This window comes from Metopolophium dirhodum, chromosome 1 (assembly GCF_019925205.1).
Source record: "Metopolophium dirhodum isolate CAU chromosome 1, ASM1992520v1, whole genome shotgun sequence".
In the NCBI taxonomy this organism is placed as follows: Eukaryota; Metazoa; Arthropoda; class Insecta; order Hemiptera; family Aphididae; genus Metopolophium; species Metopolophium dirhodum.
Window position 1 is genome coordinate 15,462,768 of NC_083560.1, and position 15,957 is coordinate 15,478,724.

Consider the following 15,957-nt stretch of genomic DNA (forward strand, 5'->3'; position numbering starts at 1 on the left):
ATAGGTCTGAGTTTACAAAAAAGTATTTGGTTGATCTATTGAGTGAGTGCAACGCTCAATTTATGGGTATTAACAACATTACATGTCGATATCTAATCAAGAATTATTCATAAAATTATTATATTTGCAAAAGTATATTTGAACATGTGTCGATTGAAGGTATAAATAGTATCAGATGAATCAAGTAATAAATAAATAAATGGCTCTCAAAATACTAACGAGGTGAGCGCCAAGCTTACATTGCGACCACTGACGGGTTAATAATAATTTTAAGAAAACATAGTATTGTTTAGTGTGCTCCTTCAAAACTTAATATTACCTAAAGTGAATTCTTATGTAAAAATAACTTAAATTATTTTAATAATAATATATAAAAATATTACTATTAGATTTATTTTGGTAAATCTAAAGAAAAATTATATTTAAAGCTTCTTGATGCATTTTAAAGTAAAGATCATTGTCGTTTTTCACATTTTCAACAGCCGGTTCAAAAACTGCTTTAGTTACAGATCAATTTAAAGCAGGATCATCTGAGATTAATTCTTTTCCTGTTGAAAAAAAATATTACAATTACTATTGTTGTTACAATTGTTATCGTACTACATTACAATCAAGTCTTAATAACATGCATTTTTCTCTTATTTTTTGTTAGCCCTAAAATTATTTTTAAGTTGTGTTTGAGGCGATTTGAGGTATATTAACTCAAAACACACATAAGTCTAATTTATTTTTATTCCCCTTGAGATTGGAGTTATCGAGACTCGACTGTATATTAAATGTATAAATTAAAAATACCATAATACATAAATACATTTCACTAGAAGTTTCCTGATTTCAATACATTTTGAATGAGTATTTCTGAATTGGCAAGTCCACATTTAAATGTTTTAAAATTAAGTTTTAATGAATTCTTAAGAATATGTAATCCACTAGTGTACATTTCTCATGCATTTTGGATATTTTTTAAATCTTCCATCTCTTGTTTTACTGCAAAAACATACAGTGAATATCAGAAATGTAACCATGTAATAACAAGGCACTGTTGATAACTGTTCGTACCAACGCTTGTTATTTCTAAAGAATAGAAAATAAAATATTTATAAGTTATTACAATTATATATTAATTAAATGGAAATTAAATGGAAATTGTTCAAGTAAAAAGAAGTAGAGTACATTTATTGTCAATTGACCATTAAGTACAATTACTGTTAGAAAGATAGGTTGAATGGAAATTGTTATTGTGTTCAGTTTAATTGAATATTTCATAACTGTAATACAGTTCGATATTTATATAATTCATATTTTTTATAGGTAGTGTAAACAGTAAATAATATGAACAATAACTTTACTCACACATTTCATCGAATTTTATTTACTCTTTCCAGAGGAATACATCTTTTTGAAATACTTAAGAGGCCCACAATATAGGTTCATGATTTGGTTATTGTGCTGATTAATTAGTAGGGCCCGGAACTTTATGACCTAAAAATATTACAAAAATGCACAAAAAAAAATTTTAAATTACTTATAAACATCAAAAAATGACTTAAAAAATTACCACAAAATACCCAAAATTACTTTATAATGACTTAACATTTTTAAAAGTTTAAGTTTTACAAAAATTACATTTTATACAATTCATGGTTCATAAATCGTATTTATTATAGGTTCTATCTCTTAAAAATGTTTACTCTCGACAGAGCTTTTAAAAATATTTGCAGTTTAAAATAATTCGATCGATTTTTGGGAAATTTTTTCTAATTGACCGGGACTATAATAGTATTGGCCTACAGTTTATTAAATAATCGTAGATTGCGACAACAAACAATAAATATAATAAACTTCGATAATCAACAAGCTAATGGAAACTGAATGTGTTACGATAAAGTGTAACTTCCAACAAGAAAAATGCAAATAAATGTAAAAAAAAGTACAAAAATGTATAAAATACTAAAAAATGACTGTAAAGCCATAAATTCCCTAAAAATGCAAAAAATGCAAAATAAAAATGTACCATTAAATTCTATATTCCATGAATCAAATTTCTGTAAAGACGAGCCTCGTATGTAAGCATTAGAAACAAAGACGCAAATGCATCAATTTCCGGGCCCTATTAATTAGTTTGAGAGTTTCAGTACTCATTGAACCTATCTAATACAAATTCTGTATTCCATGAATCAAATTTCTGTAAAGACGAGCCTCGTATGTAAGCATTAGAAACAAAGACGCACATGCATCAATTTCCTGGCCCTATTAATTAGTTTGAGAGTTTCAGTACTCATTGAACCTATCTAATACAGAAAATAACATAATAATATAAAACTGATACTAAAATGTTAAGACTTTTGTTGTAAGTTATTACTTTTTTTAACTTTATAGATAATGAATTTCAAAAATGTAATGAAAAGGGTAAAATCTGACTTTTGCAAGATTCAATGCATCAATCTGTACTCAATTTTTTCCCATTGATTCAATATTAGTTTGTAGACAAAGTAAGTTATACTGCCATAGGTACTTACCATTTACATTAATTGTAATATACATATTGTATAATATTAATTAAATAGTAGTAAACAATTAATTGACAATAAAGTGTTATAAAATATTACTATTTACTTCATATCTGATCTTTAAGTGACTAAATACGGGAACTTCAATAACCACTTCTTCTTTGAGTTATTGTACGAATTCCATCAACCTAAAATCATAATTAGAATAGATAAACTGTCTTTACTCAAAGCAATATAATTTCATAAAATGTACAGTTTCAAAATGAAAGAACAGCAAGAAACTTTAAAATATAAGTCTTATACTTTATGACTTTACTTTTATTTACAGCGTTTGATAAAATTTATAAACAAAGAAATATAAGTAATTTATAACTAAAATAAGAACTTTGTTACCTTATCAGAAAGTAACAAAATACTTAAAACCATGATAAAATAAACGGGTATGTAAGAAACTTTTGTAGTGCGCACAAAATAGAGTCCGGTTTGCACTTGTTATAATTAGCAATAATCATATCATAATCTTTTTTCTGTGATAAGTATACTTTATATTTTAAATTATTAATTATTAATTTACTGTTAATTTCTGTATTTTGTATTAATAAATATAGTGTTTGTAATAATATTAAATTAAACAATTTACAAAAAAAAAACACTATTTTTAGTTAGTAAATTTTAGTTATTTAAAATGTATTTACATATTTATATTGTTTTTTAAAATGCAAGTTAAAACTTCTTTAAGTAAATTTTGAAATTTTATTTTCAATTTAAATAATAAATGTCTGTAATTATGTATCTATATTGTTTTTATTTAATACATTACCATGAAGTTCTTTGAACATTGGCTCCAAACATGAGAAGAATTCACTAATGTCTTGTACTTCTGCATTTGGGTACGGTAATATATATTTAACGTATTCTACACATTCACGTTCAATTGTTCCTCATTTTTCATCTAAATTAAATAATTAATTAAGTACCAATTACTTTTTCATTTTGGGGATAAAATATAAAAAAATCTTAACCCTAATAATTATATTTGTAATTTTCAGTATATATTACCTCTATATAAAAGAAGTTCAATAATATTTTCACATTAACACTTTCAACAGTAGCTGATGCATTACTACAGATAAGGTGAGCCTGTTTTCCATTTTTAGTAAAGTCTATGTCCTCTTCACCGGAATCACTTTGTACATCAGACTGTTCTAGTATTTGAAAAGATTCTTCTCCCAAAAATAAGTTATTCCCTATATCATTGACTTTATTTCCATTTGCAGTTATAACAGTCCTGTAATGTTAATTTGTTCTTAAAATCTACCATTTGACTTTATCAAAAACATTTTAGTACAATATAGGTTAGTACTTAATATGTATATATGTGTTTAGTATAGTTATTAAGACAATTTATGATACTACTTACACATATTTAAATTGTAGTGGTGTTATATTTTTAAATGCTGCTCCACTAATTCCTTTAAGAAAACTAAATAAGTTTTTAACCACGTCCTGGTTTGCATTTCTACTCATAATATGTCTATGACCACTCTCATATTAGATAAAAAGTTAGTAAATTAGTCTTACACCCCATTTTATAACGTTAAATATAATCCATAACTTAATGAGTTCTTATCATTTTTTTTTTGGGTGTCCAGCATGTCAAACCTGTCATTGAAAAGTTGAAATACATGCCTAAAAATTTCAAGAAAGTAATAGTTAAATTAGTTCATTAAAATATCTTTATTGTACTTCAACCTGCAGTAATTATATTCAGGTTTTCACAGGAAGTTGTCATACTATTTGATAAAACTTGTACAGCTAATAGAACATTCATTCTTGATGCTCCTTCCACCATGATATGCCTTTTGGTCAGCTTAAATGCTAATCTGAAGTCATGGTTGCCGTTTAACCTTAAATTGACAGTTTAAGGGTATTTTACATATTATGATAAGAGTACGACTGTATTAATTATAATATAATAATACTCATAACCCGTCCAGTTCATCTAACCAATCGGCTGACGTCACAGTTGGTATAACTTTACATATTACGATAGTAATTGTAACGGTCGACGATGGCCAAGATGAACGAGAGGATTATAACTAATTGTTTTGTTATTAACAAAAAAAAAAATAATTGATTACTTATCAAGTAAGTGACCTCAAAAACAAAATATTTTATATATTTTTTGACGTGTTTAGTTATGGAAATGATGTGCGTTCCGTGGATTTGCTTACATCATAACCCAATGTTAGTCGTTGGATCCATATCGTTGGTGACTGCCACTACATTACATCCAATATCGTTAATTTGACAATTTGCTTTGATACTTTTAAATAATTTACAGAAATTGGAGAACCTACCGAAATCACCAAATATATTGACCGTTCCGTAGGCTCGACGTCGCTGCGATATCCACAGGCCCTAAGCTTAAACCATTGTTACTTGATTGACACTTTGACATACAGCCGCGAGGGACGCTCGCTGCGAGTGCCATAGCCATGACAATATCTATTTTGTCATGGCCACAACTATGAATCAATGATTGTCGCCGCGACTCGCGTTCGAAATTTCTAATATCGTATTATCGTCCGACGTGTTATCATGCCTTATCAGCGCCCACTTTTGATCTGTTGTCACGGACATTTAATACTATCATATAGAATTAAAAGAAAATATTAAATATTAAATCTGTGGCAGCTGTGTAATATGAGGGATCTCGGGGACGGCAAACTGCTCTAAACGAATAACGCCCGTCGCGTGTGGACCAATCGTCGCCGTCAGTCGGCCGCGGAGTTACGGCAATACGATTTCCGCGTTAACCTTAAGCCGCCGCATGGTGGTCTAAAACGTCATTTTACGCGGCTAAATATCCCAAAAATATTCATTTTCATGAAGGGAATACTGATACTACCTACTGTGGATGTAGGATCGTTAACATCGGACCACCTCCAACGCTGGACGTTCGTTACGTAATGAACGAAGCGGACATAGAAATATATAACAGTTGTTAAGTATATACGAGGTGGTTATAATTTATTTACAAAACGAATATAAGGATAATTTTAAGAAATCAATTACCTTCTATGCGGTGACGCAACTTGTTGACATTAATGGGCCCGTATCTAGACATTTCCGAAAGTTCAAAAGAATTAATAATATTATTACTTATTGCGAATCCTTGGATTTCTTTGAAAATATTGCTGCTGGTGTTGTGCATTTTGAATTGCAATTTATTAAATTTGCCGACTCATCAAAATTAGCCATAATTATATTTTTAAATAAGGTACTCCTAATGAACAAAATCACAACTCTAAGTACTTTTTAAACGTTTAGAATACGGACGCGTTGGAACTACCTATTTATTACATATAGTGATACGTTGTAGATATATATTCTAAATTTTGTGTAATTATTGTAATTAATACAATATTATACACGGAGGCATACACAGTATTTTACGACTACTTCTTGACGAGTGGTTGTGATCATACGTTTTGAAGTCGTACGATTTTTCATTCACTAGCCTGTTGTATGAAATTGAAGAATAGGAAATTTGTTCGACAATCGACAATCATTCCTTAATGCCGTATATACGGCTATTAGATAGCGCCGTTTGAGAATTGACCCCCAGGGTCCCTTACCTGCTAATAAAACTGAAAATCAGCCATACCTCATTATAACAACAAAATATATTGTTTTCTCACATGCCTATGTCATACCTAGTAAATCATTTTGCTCATAAAATGTAAATATATATTATAGTATTTACTTATTATTATAAGTAAAAAATAAAAATAATGACTTAAAACCAGTACCAGTATATAAGCGATTGTCAATACAAATAATATTTAATTATTGAATACCTAATGCTTTGAACTGTTTTCAACAACATGGGATACGCGTTCATGTTGATTATTTTGACATGGCCTTTGGCGTGGCTTTTTGATCATAAAATATAATATTTAATGTTGTTATCAAGCAGAAAATATATGATAACAATATATTAGCTGCAAAAACCAGGTAAGTCTTGACTTGCTTTGTTTTTAACAATACAAATATATTAAACGAGACAAGTCCATTTGCACGTTATCTCCGTAAAAATCGATTGGACATACCTTGTTTTTGAACTCTTATGCGCACATAATGCTAATTTACTATTTATCAGTAATGATTACGAGGTAATTAATTACGTTCATAATTGTTTTTCTTATCTCTGGTTTTACCAGGTTTTCATAATTTGATCGGTGACATACACTGTAGTAATATGTGACACACTAGTGTGTCGCGACACACCGGTTGAGAACCACGAGTGTAGACAAAACATAAAAATTAAAATTTTAAACGTATACTTTTGGCTGCGTAAAATTACGTTTCAAGGTACGGTTTCCCTGCAGCGTCCAGACGCAGCGTTTACCCTGTTTTCTCTGTAGCGTCGGACGCCATAGATTTTATTATTTTATCCCACTCTTTTAGTTTGATTTTACAAAATTAAATCATAACCACTGCGACCGTTCTCTTCCGCATGTAGTTTCCACATATAAGTTCTGATTTTTATTTTTTCAAAATGAATCAAAATTTAATTTTGAACAGTATTATTAATAATAATAATATTATTTGTGAGTTGTTACTTCGTGATGAAGAAATGGAAAATGAGTTACTTATGAACATTACTCCAAAAAAAAAAAAACCTTTTAACATTTTATTTTCTACGAGGAAATCTGAAGGATTCTTTAAAAATTTGATTGGTGGACATCTTATTAACGACGATGAACAATTTCGGGAATTTCTTCGTCTAAATCGTAAACAGTTCAATTTTATTTAATCTTTGGTTCAAGAAGAAATAACAAAGAAACCGAATTTACGTGTACCTGCAGAGCCAATATCTCCAGAGGAAAAACTAGCACTTACTTTAAGGTAAAATTTAATATTTATTTTTATAAAAATATAATAAATTAGACGACGATTTAAAAAAGTGTATTGATTAGTACCTAACCTATCAAGTATATTATAATAGGTATTATTCCTATTAAAATGATTTTTTTTTTCTATTAGTAATAGAGTAGGTTGAATTAATTTTTTTTGAAAATATCATTCTGTGTATAAAATATATCATAACTAGCTCTCCGAGCGTCGCTGGGGGAGACCCCCAGACCCCCCGTGGTTGGTGAGGAGTGTTGTCGATGTCGGATGCCGCAGTGGTCTTGTGGTCTGGTCGTCAACCGAAGCCGACGCGGTGTATGGGTGATACAGAGGTCTATTGATAGGGATCTGTGAAAAAATTAAGTGATAAGGATTTAAGATTTTGATAAGAAAAGTGGATTTATGATAAGGATGGTGGATTAGTGATAAGGATTTTGGATTTCTGATAAGGATTCTGGGTTAATGATAAGAATAGTGGATTGTGAATGGTGGACAATGTGCGACAACTGGGTAACTTCGTCAGGTATGCAATCCGACTGCGTCGAATCGCGGACAGCGTTCATTACTGTCACCGAGAACGGAAAAATTAATTACTTGAAAAAAAATTCAAAACATTTCGGGCTTCTATGCAAATCATATAGCAATCGTCTTTTAAGGGTGTCTAGCAGGTCAGTCACCTCAGTGGTGTGGGTAGGCAATCCGACTTCGTCAGATTGCAGACAATATGCGTCGGCCGGGTCACGTCATCAGGTATGCAATCCGACTGCGTTGAATAGCGGACAGCGTTCATAACTGTCGCCAAAAATGCAAAATTAAGTAATAAATTACGTGAAAAAAAATTATGCAAAATTCAAAACATTTCGGGCTTCTATGCAAATCATATAGCAATCGTCTTTTAAGGGTGTCTAGCAGGTCAGTCACCTCAGTGGTCCGAGTAGGCAATCGTCGGATAGCGGACAATGTGCGACGGCTGGGTAACTTCGTCAGGTATGCAATCCGACTGCGTCGAATCGCGGACAACGTTCATTACTGTCACCGAAAACGGAAAAATTAATAACGTGAAAAAAATTCAAAACATTTCGGGCTTCTATGGAAATCATATAGCAATCGTCTTTTAAGGGTGTCTAGCAGGTCAGTCACCTCAGTGGTCCGAGTAGGCAATCCGACTTCGTCGGATAGCGGACAATGTGCGACGGCTGGGTAACTTCGTCAGGTATGCAATCCGACTGCGTCGAATCGCGGACAACGTTCATAACTGTCACCGAAAACGGAAAAATTAATTACGTGAAAAATAATTCAAAACATTTCGGGCTTCTATGGAAATCATATAGCAATCGTCTTTTAAGGGTGTCTAGCAGGTCAGTCACCTCGGTGGTCCGAGTAGGCAATCCGACTTCGTCGGATAGCGGACAATGTGCGACGGCTGGGTAACTTCGTCAGGTATGCAATCCGACTGCGTCGAATCGCGGACAACGTTCATAACTGTCACCGAAAACGGAAAAATTAATTACGTGAAAAAAAATTCAAAACATTTCGGGCTTCTGTGCAAATCATATAGCAATCGTCTTTTAAGGGTGTCTAGCAGGTCAGTCACCTCAGTGGTCCGAGTAGGCAATCCGACTTCGTCGGATAGCGGACAATGTGCGACGGCTGGGTAACTTCGTCAAGTATGCAATCCGACTGCGTCGAATCGCGGACAACGTTCATAACTGTTCATAACTCCCCGGGTCATCCGCACCGACGCCTTACCTACCTACCTACCTACAGAGTTGAAAACTGGCGTCGAATCTATGACTCTTAAGCCGTTTCGCCGTCCCGGCGAATCGCGAACGCGGTCCCAGCGTCCGCGGAGGGCTTTTGAGCCGGCGATCTCACCGCATCGGGCAGCGGACGACCGGCTCCGCCACCCTCGGACGTCGAAAACGCGAAAAAATCGGACCCTCCGACGCACGTATTTATGCCTGTATATAGTCATACCTACTCGACGGCGGCGATATCGGCACTCCACTCTCGGCGTCGTCCCGGACGAAGTCCGGCCGCCCGCGGCCTAGAAATTCAGCGGGGAACGCGAATATCACGTCGGCGGGGAGGTGAGACTTTCGAGAGAGCGGTGAGACGCGACTTTAGTCGAAAAACTCGGAAAACTCGGTAAGACGGCGACGACGCCGCGCTTTTCGCTATCGTTCTCTACGCCACGGCGCTCTAAGATATTCAAGTACGGCCGCGCGCGGCCTATAAATTTAACGGGGAACGCGAATAAGTCGCGAACGGGAGGTGAGACGTTTCCAAAACAGTTAAAACTCGACTTTTCGAAAAAATTATCGAAAAACGCAGGCGACGGCGGCACTCCTATCGCACGTCGTCTCGGCCGCGGCGGGACGGGCCGAGACAAAGTACGGCCGCGCGCGGCCTCACAATTTAACGGGGAACGCGAATAAAGTCCGAACGGGGCCGTCCGAGGTGCGCGAAGGCGTTAAAACACGAATTTTGAAGAAATTTTGAAAAAAATCGTCAAAAGTGATAAGGCGGAAGTGATAGCGAAAGGAAAATAACGAAAAAAAAAAACGTGAAAAAAAAATTCCGGATTAACACGGCCGCCGCAAATTATCTCCAATCCCGGCGGCCGGCATCGAAACCACGACCCCCGGATCATCCGCACATACGCCTAAACCTGCCTACCTACCTACTGAGTTGAAAACCGGTGTCGAATCTATGACTCTTAAGCGGTTTCGCCGTCCCGGCGAATCACGAACGCTCTCGCGGCGTTTGCAGAGGGCTTTTGAGCCGGCGATCCCACGGCTTCGGGCAGCGGACGACCGGCTCCGCCACTCCCGGACGTCAAAAACGCGATATTCGTGAAAAAAATCGAACCTTCCGACGCACGTATTTATGCCCGTATATAGTAATACCCACTCGACGGCGGCGTTCTCCGCACTCGGCTCTCGGCGTCGTCCCGCGGACCCGGGACTCGTACCGGACGGAGTACGGCCGCGCGCGGCCTATAAATTTAGCGGGGAACGCGAATAAGTCTTCGACGGGGAGGTCCGACGTCTTCAAAAGGGGTGAAACTCGAATTTAAAAAAAAAAACGTCAAATTTTCGTCAAATCCGTATATCACGATAAGGCGAAAGGAGAATGACGAAAAAAAAAACGCGAAAAAAAAAAATTCCGAAATATCACGGCCGCCGCAAATTAACGAAATTCCCGGCGGCCGGCATCGAAACCACGACCCCCGGGTCAACCGCACCGACGCCTTACCTACCTACCTACCTACCGAGTTGAAAACTCGTGTCGAATCTATGACTCTTAAGCGGTTTCGCCGTCCCGGCGAATCGCGAACGCGGTCCCGGCGTCCGCGGAGGGCTTTTGAGCCGGCGATCCCACCGCTTCGGGCGGCGGACGACAGGCTCCGCCACCCCCGGACGTCGAAAACGCGATATTCGCGAAAAAAAATCGGACCCTCCGACGCACGTATTTATGCCTGTATATAGTAATACCTACTCGACGGCGGCGATATCGGCGCTCCGCTCTCGGCGTCGTCCCGCGGCCCCGGGACTCGTCTCGGACGAAGTACGGCCGCGCGCGGCCTATAAATTTAGCTGGGAACGCGAATATCGCGTCGACGGGGAGGTGAGACTTTCGAGAGAGCGGCGAGACGCGACTTTAGTCGAAAAAGTCGGAAAAATCGGTATGACGGCGACGACGCCGCGCTTTCCGCTATCGTTTTCTGCGCCGCGGCGCTCTAAAATATTCGAGTACGGCCGCGCGCGACCTATAAACGTAACGGGGAACGCGAATAAGGGGCAAACGGGGAGGGCGGACGCCTCGAAGAGGGCTAAAACTCGAATTCTCGAAAAAAAAGGCAAAAAACGCGCGCGACGGCGGCGCTCGGTCCGCACGTGATCGCCACCGCGGCGGGCCCGCCGGGAAAAGAGTGCGGCCGCGCGCGGTACGTAAATTTAGCGGGGAACGCGAATAAGGTCCGAGCGGGGCCGCCCGGGGACCCCCGGGGGGGTAAAACTCGAAAACGTGAAGAAATTTTGAAAATCTGGAAAAAAATCGCGAAAAGTGATAAGGCGGAAGTGATAGCGCGGCGACGGCTCCGCCGCCGCGTCCCGACCGTCCCATTGGCGGGTTCTCTGTTTTCCCTCCATTATCCTCTATGCTGGTACGGGAAAACGCCATAGGGGGCGCCCTCGGGTTTCTGTTTTATACTATAAGACTCTCCGAGCGTCGCTGGGGGAGACCCCCAGACCCCCCGTGGTTGGTGAGGAGTGTTGTCGATGTCGGATGCCGCAGTGGTCTTGTGGTCTGGTCGTCAACCGAAGCCGACGGGGTGTATGGGTGATACAGAGGTCTAGTGATAGGGATCTGTGAAAAAATTAAGTGATAAGGATTTTAGATTTTGATAAGAAAAGTGGATTTATGATAAGGATGGTGGATTAGTGATAAGGATTTTGGATTTCTGATAAGGATTCTGGGTTAATGATAAGAATAGTGGATTGTGAATGGTGGACAATGTGCGACAACTGGGTAACTTCGTCAGGTATGCAATCCGACTGCGTCGAATCGCGGACAGCGTTCATTACTGTCACCGAGAACGGAAAAATTAATTACTTGAAAAAAAATTCAAAACATTTCGGGCTTCTATGCAAATCAGATAGCAATCGTCTTTTAAGGGTGTCTAGCAGGTCAGTCACCTCAGTGGTCCGAGTAGGCAATCAGACTTCGTCGGATAGCAGACAATATAGGTCGGCCGGTCGTCAGGTATGCAATCCGACTGCCTCGAATCGCGGACAGCGTTCATTACTGTCGCCGAAAACGCGAAATTAGGTAATAAGTTTCATGAAAAAAATTGTAACATTTCGGGCGTCCATGCAAGTCATATAGCCGTCGTATATTTTTGAGTGTCTAGGTGGTCAGTCACCTCAAATGACGTTCACCGTAATAATAAGGGTAGGGTGTCTAGCAGGTCAGTCACCTCAGTGGTGTGGGTAGGCAATCCGACTTCGTCGGATAGCAGACAATATGCGACGGCCGGGTCACGTCGTCAGGTATGCAATCCGACTGCGTCGAATCGCGGACAGCGTCCATTACTGTCGCCGAAAACGCGAAATTAGGTAATAAGTTTCGTGAAAAAAATTCAAAACATTTCGGGCTTCTATGCAAATCATATAGCAATCGTCTTTTAAGGGTGTCTAGCAGGTCAGTCACCTCAGTGGTGTGGGTAGGCAATCCGACTTCGTCAGATTGCAGACAATATGCGTCGGCCGGGTCACGTCATCAGGTATGCAATCCGACTGCGTCGAATAGCGGACAGCGTTCATAACTGTCGCCAAAAATGCAAAATTAAGTAATAAATTACGTGAAAAAAAATTATGCAAAATTCAAAACATTTCGGGCTTCTATGCAAATCATATAGCAATCGTCTTTTAAGGGTGTCTAGCAGGTCAGTCACCTCAGTGGTCCGAGTAGGCAATCGTCGGATAGCGGACAATGTGCGACGGCTGGGTAACTTCGTCAGGTATGCAATCCGACTGCGTCGAATCGCGGACAACGTTCATTACTGTCACCGAAAACGGAAAAATTAATTACGTGAAAAAAATTCAAAACATTTCGGGCTTCTATGGAAATCATATAGCAATCGTCTTTTAAGGGTGTCTAGCAGGTCAGTCACCTCAGTGGTCCGAGTAGGCAATCCGACTTCGTCGGATAGCGGACAATGTGCGACGGCTGGGTAACTTCGTCAGGTATGCAATCCGACTGCGTCGAATCGCGGACAACGTTCATAACTGTCACCGAAAACGGAAAAATTAATTACGTGAAAAAAAATTCAAAACATTTCGGGCTTTTATGCAAATCATATAGCAATCGTCTTTTAAGGGTGTCTAGCAGGTCAGTCACCTCGGTGGTCCGAGTAGGCAATCCGACTTCGTCGGATAGCGGACAATGTGCGACGGCTGGGTAACTTCGTCAGGTATGCAATCCGACTGCGTCGAATCGCGGACAACGTTCATAACTGTTCATAACTCCCCGGGTCATCCGCACCGACGCCTTACCTACCTACCTACCTACAGAGTTGAAAACTGGCGTCGAATCTATGACTCTTAAGCCGTTTCGCCGTTTCTAGAAATTCAGCGGGGAACGCGAATATCACGTCGGCGGGGAGGTGAGACTTTCGAGAGAGCGGTGAGACGCGACTTTAGTCGAAAAACTCGGAAAACTCGGTAAGACGGCGACGACGCCGCGCTTTTCGCTATCGTTCTCTACGCCGCGGCGCTCTAAGATATTCAAGTACGGCCGCGCGCGGCCTATAAATGTAACGGGGAACGCGAATAGGTCGCGAACGGGAGGTGAGACGTTTCCAAAACAGTTAAAACTCGACTTTTCGAAAAAATTATCGAAAAACGCAGGCGACGGCGGCACTCCTATCGCACGTCGTCTCGGCCGCGGCGGGACGGGCCGAGACAAAGTACGGCCGCGCGCGGCCTCACAATTTAACGGGGAATGCGAATAAAGTCTGAACGGGGCCGTCCGAGGTGCGCGAAGGCGTTAAAACACTAATTTTGAAGAAATTTTGAAAAAATCATCAGAAGTGATAAGGCGGAAGTGATAGCGAAAGGAAAATAACGAAAAAAAAAAACGTGAAAAAAAAATTCCGGATTAACACGGCCGCCGCAAATTATCTCCAATCCCGGCGGCCGGCATCGAAACCACGACCCCCGGATCATCCGCACATACGCCTAAACCTACCTACCTACCTACTGAGTTGAAAACTGGTGTCGAATCTATGACTCTTAAGCCGTTTCGCCGTCCCGGCGAATCGCGAACGCTTTCCCGGCGTCCGCAGAGGGCTTTTGAGCCGGCGATCCCACGGCTTCGGGCAGCGGACGACCGGCTCCGCTACCCCCGGACGTAAAAAACGCGATATTCGCGAAAAAAATCAAACCTTCCGACGCATGTTTTTATGCCTGTATATAGTAATACCCACTCGACGGCGCCGCTCTCCGCACTCGGCTCTCGGCGTCATCCCGCGGCCTCGGGACCCGTCACGGAGGAAGTACGGCCGCAGGCGGCCTATAAATTTAGCTGGGAACGCGAATATCGCGTCGACGGGGAGGTGAGACTTTTGAGAGAGCGGCGAGACGCGACTTTAGTCGAAAAAGTCGGAAAAATCGGTAAGACGCCGCGGCGCTCTAAAATATTCAAGTACGGCCGCGCGCGGCCTATAAATGTAACGGGGAACGCGAATAAGTCGCGAACGGGAGGTGAGACGTTTCCAAAACGGTTAAAACTCGACTATTCGAAAAAATTATCGAAAAACGCGGGCGACGGCGGCACTCCTATCGCACGTCGTCTCGGCCTCGGCGGGACGGGACGGGACAAAGTACGGCCGCGCGCGGCCTCACAATTTAACGGGGAACGCGAATAAGGTCCGAACGGGGCCGCCCGAGGTGCGCGAAGGCGTTAAAACACGAATTTTGAAGAAATTTTGAAAATTCGTCAAAAGTGATAAGGCGAAAGTGATGGCGAAAGGAAAATGACAAAAAAAAAAACGCGAAAAAAAAAAATTCCGAAATATCACGGCCGCCGCAAATTAACGAAATTCCCGGCGGCCGGCATCGAAACCACGACCCCCGGGTCATCCACACCGACGCCTTACCTACCTACCTACCTACCGAGTTGAAAAGTTGTGTCGAATCTATGACTCTTAAGCGGTTTCGCCGTCCCTGCGAATCGCGAACGCGGTCCCGGCGTCCGCGGAGGGCTTTTGAGCCGGCGATCCCACCGCTTCGGGCGGCGGACGACAGGCTCCGCCACCCCCGGACGTCGAAAACGCGATATTCGCGAAAAAAAATCGGACCCTCCGACGCACGTATTTATGCCTGTATATAGTAATACCTACTCAACGGCGGCGATATCGGCGCTCCGCTCTCGGCGTCGTCCCGCGGCCCCGGGACTCGTCTCGGACGAAGTACGGCCGCGCGCGGCCTATAAATTTAGCTGGGAACGCGAATATCGCGTCGACGGGGAGGTGAGACTTTCGAGAGAGCGGGGAGACGCGACTCTAGTCGAAAAAGTCGGAAAAATCGGTAAGACGGCGACGACGCCGCGCTTTCCGCTATCGTTTTCTGCGCCGCGGCGCTCTAAAGTATTCGAGTACGGCCGCGCGCGACCTATAAACGTAACGGGGAACGCGAATAAGTCGCGAACGGGGAGGGCGGACGCCTCGAAGAGGGCTAAAACTCGAATTCTTGAAAACAAAGGCAAAAAACGCGCGCGACGGCGGCGGACGGTTTGCACGTAATCGCCACCGCGGCGGGCCCGCCGGGAAAAAAGTACGGCCGCGCGCGGTACGTAAATTTAGCGGGGAACGCGAATAAGGTCCGAACGGGGCCGCTCGGGGAACCCCGGGGGGGTAAAACTCGAAATGTGAAGAAATTTTGAAAATATCGAAAGAAATCGCGAAAAGTGATAAGAAGGAGTGATAACGCGGCGACGGCTCCGCCGCCGACGGGAGACCACC

At 40.9% G+C, this 15,957-nt stretch overlaps 2 pseudogenes; both read right to left on the reverse strand.

Annotated features, from left to right (window-relative positions):
- Window positions 1-288: 288 nt before the first annotated feature.
- On the reverse strand, window positions 289-3,362 carry LOC132933317 (uncharacterized; annotated as a pseudogene).
- Window positions 3,363-3,426: 64 nt separating this feature from the next.
- Window positions 3,427-15,957, reverse strand: part of LOC132933324 (uncharacterized) — a 28,272-nt pseudogene continuing 15,741 nt past the window's right edge.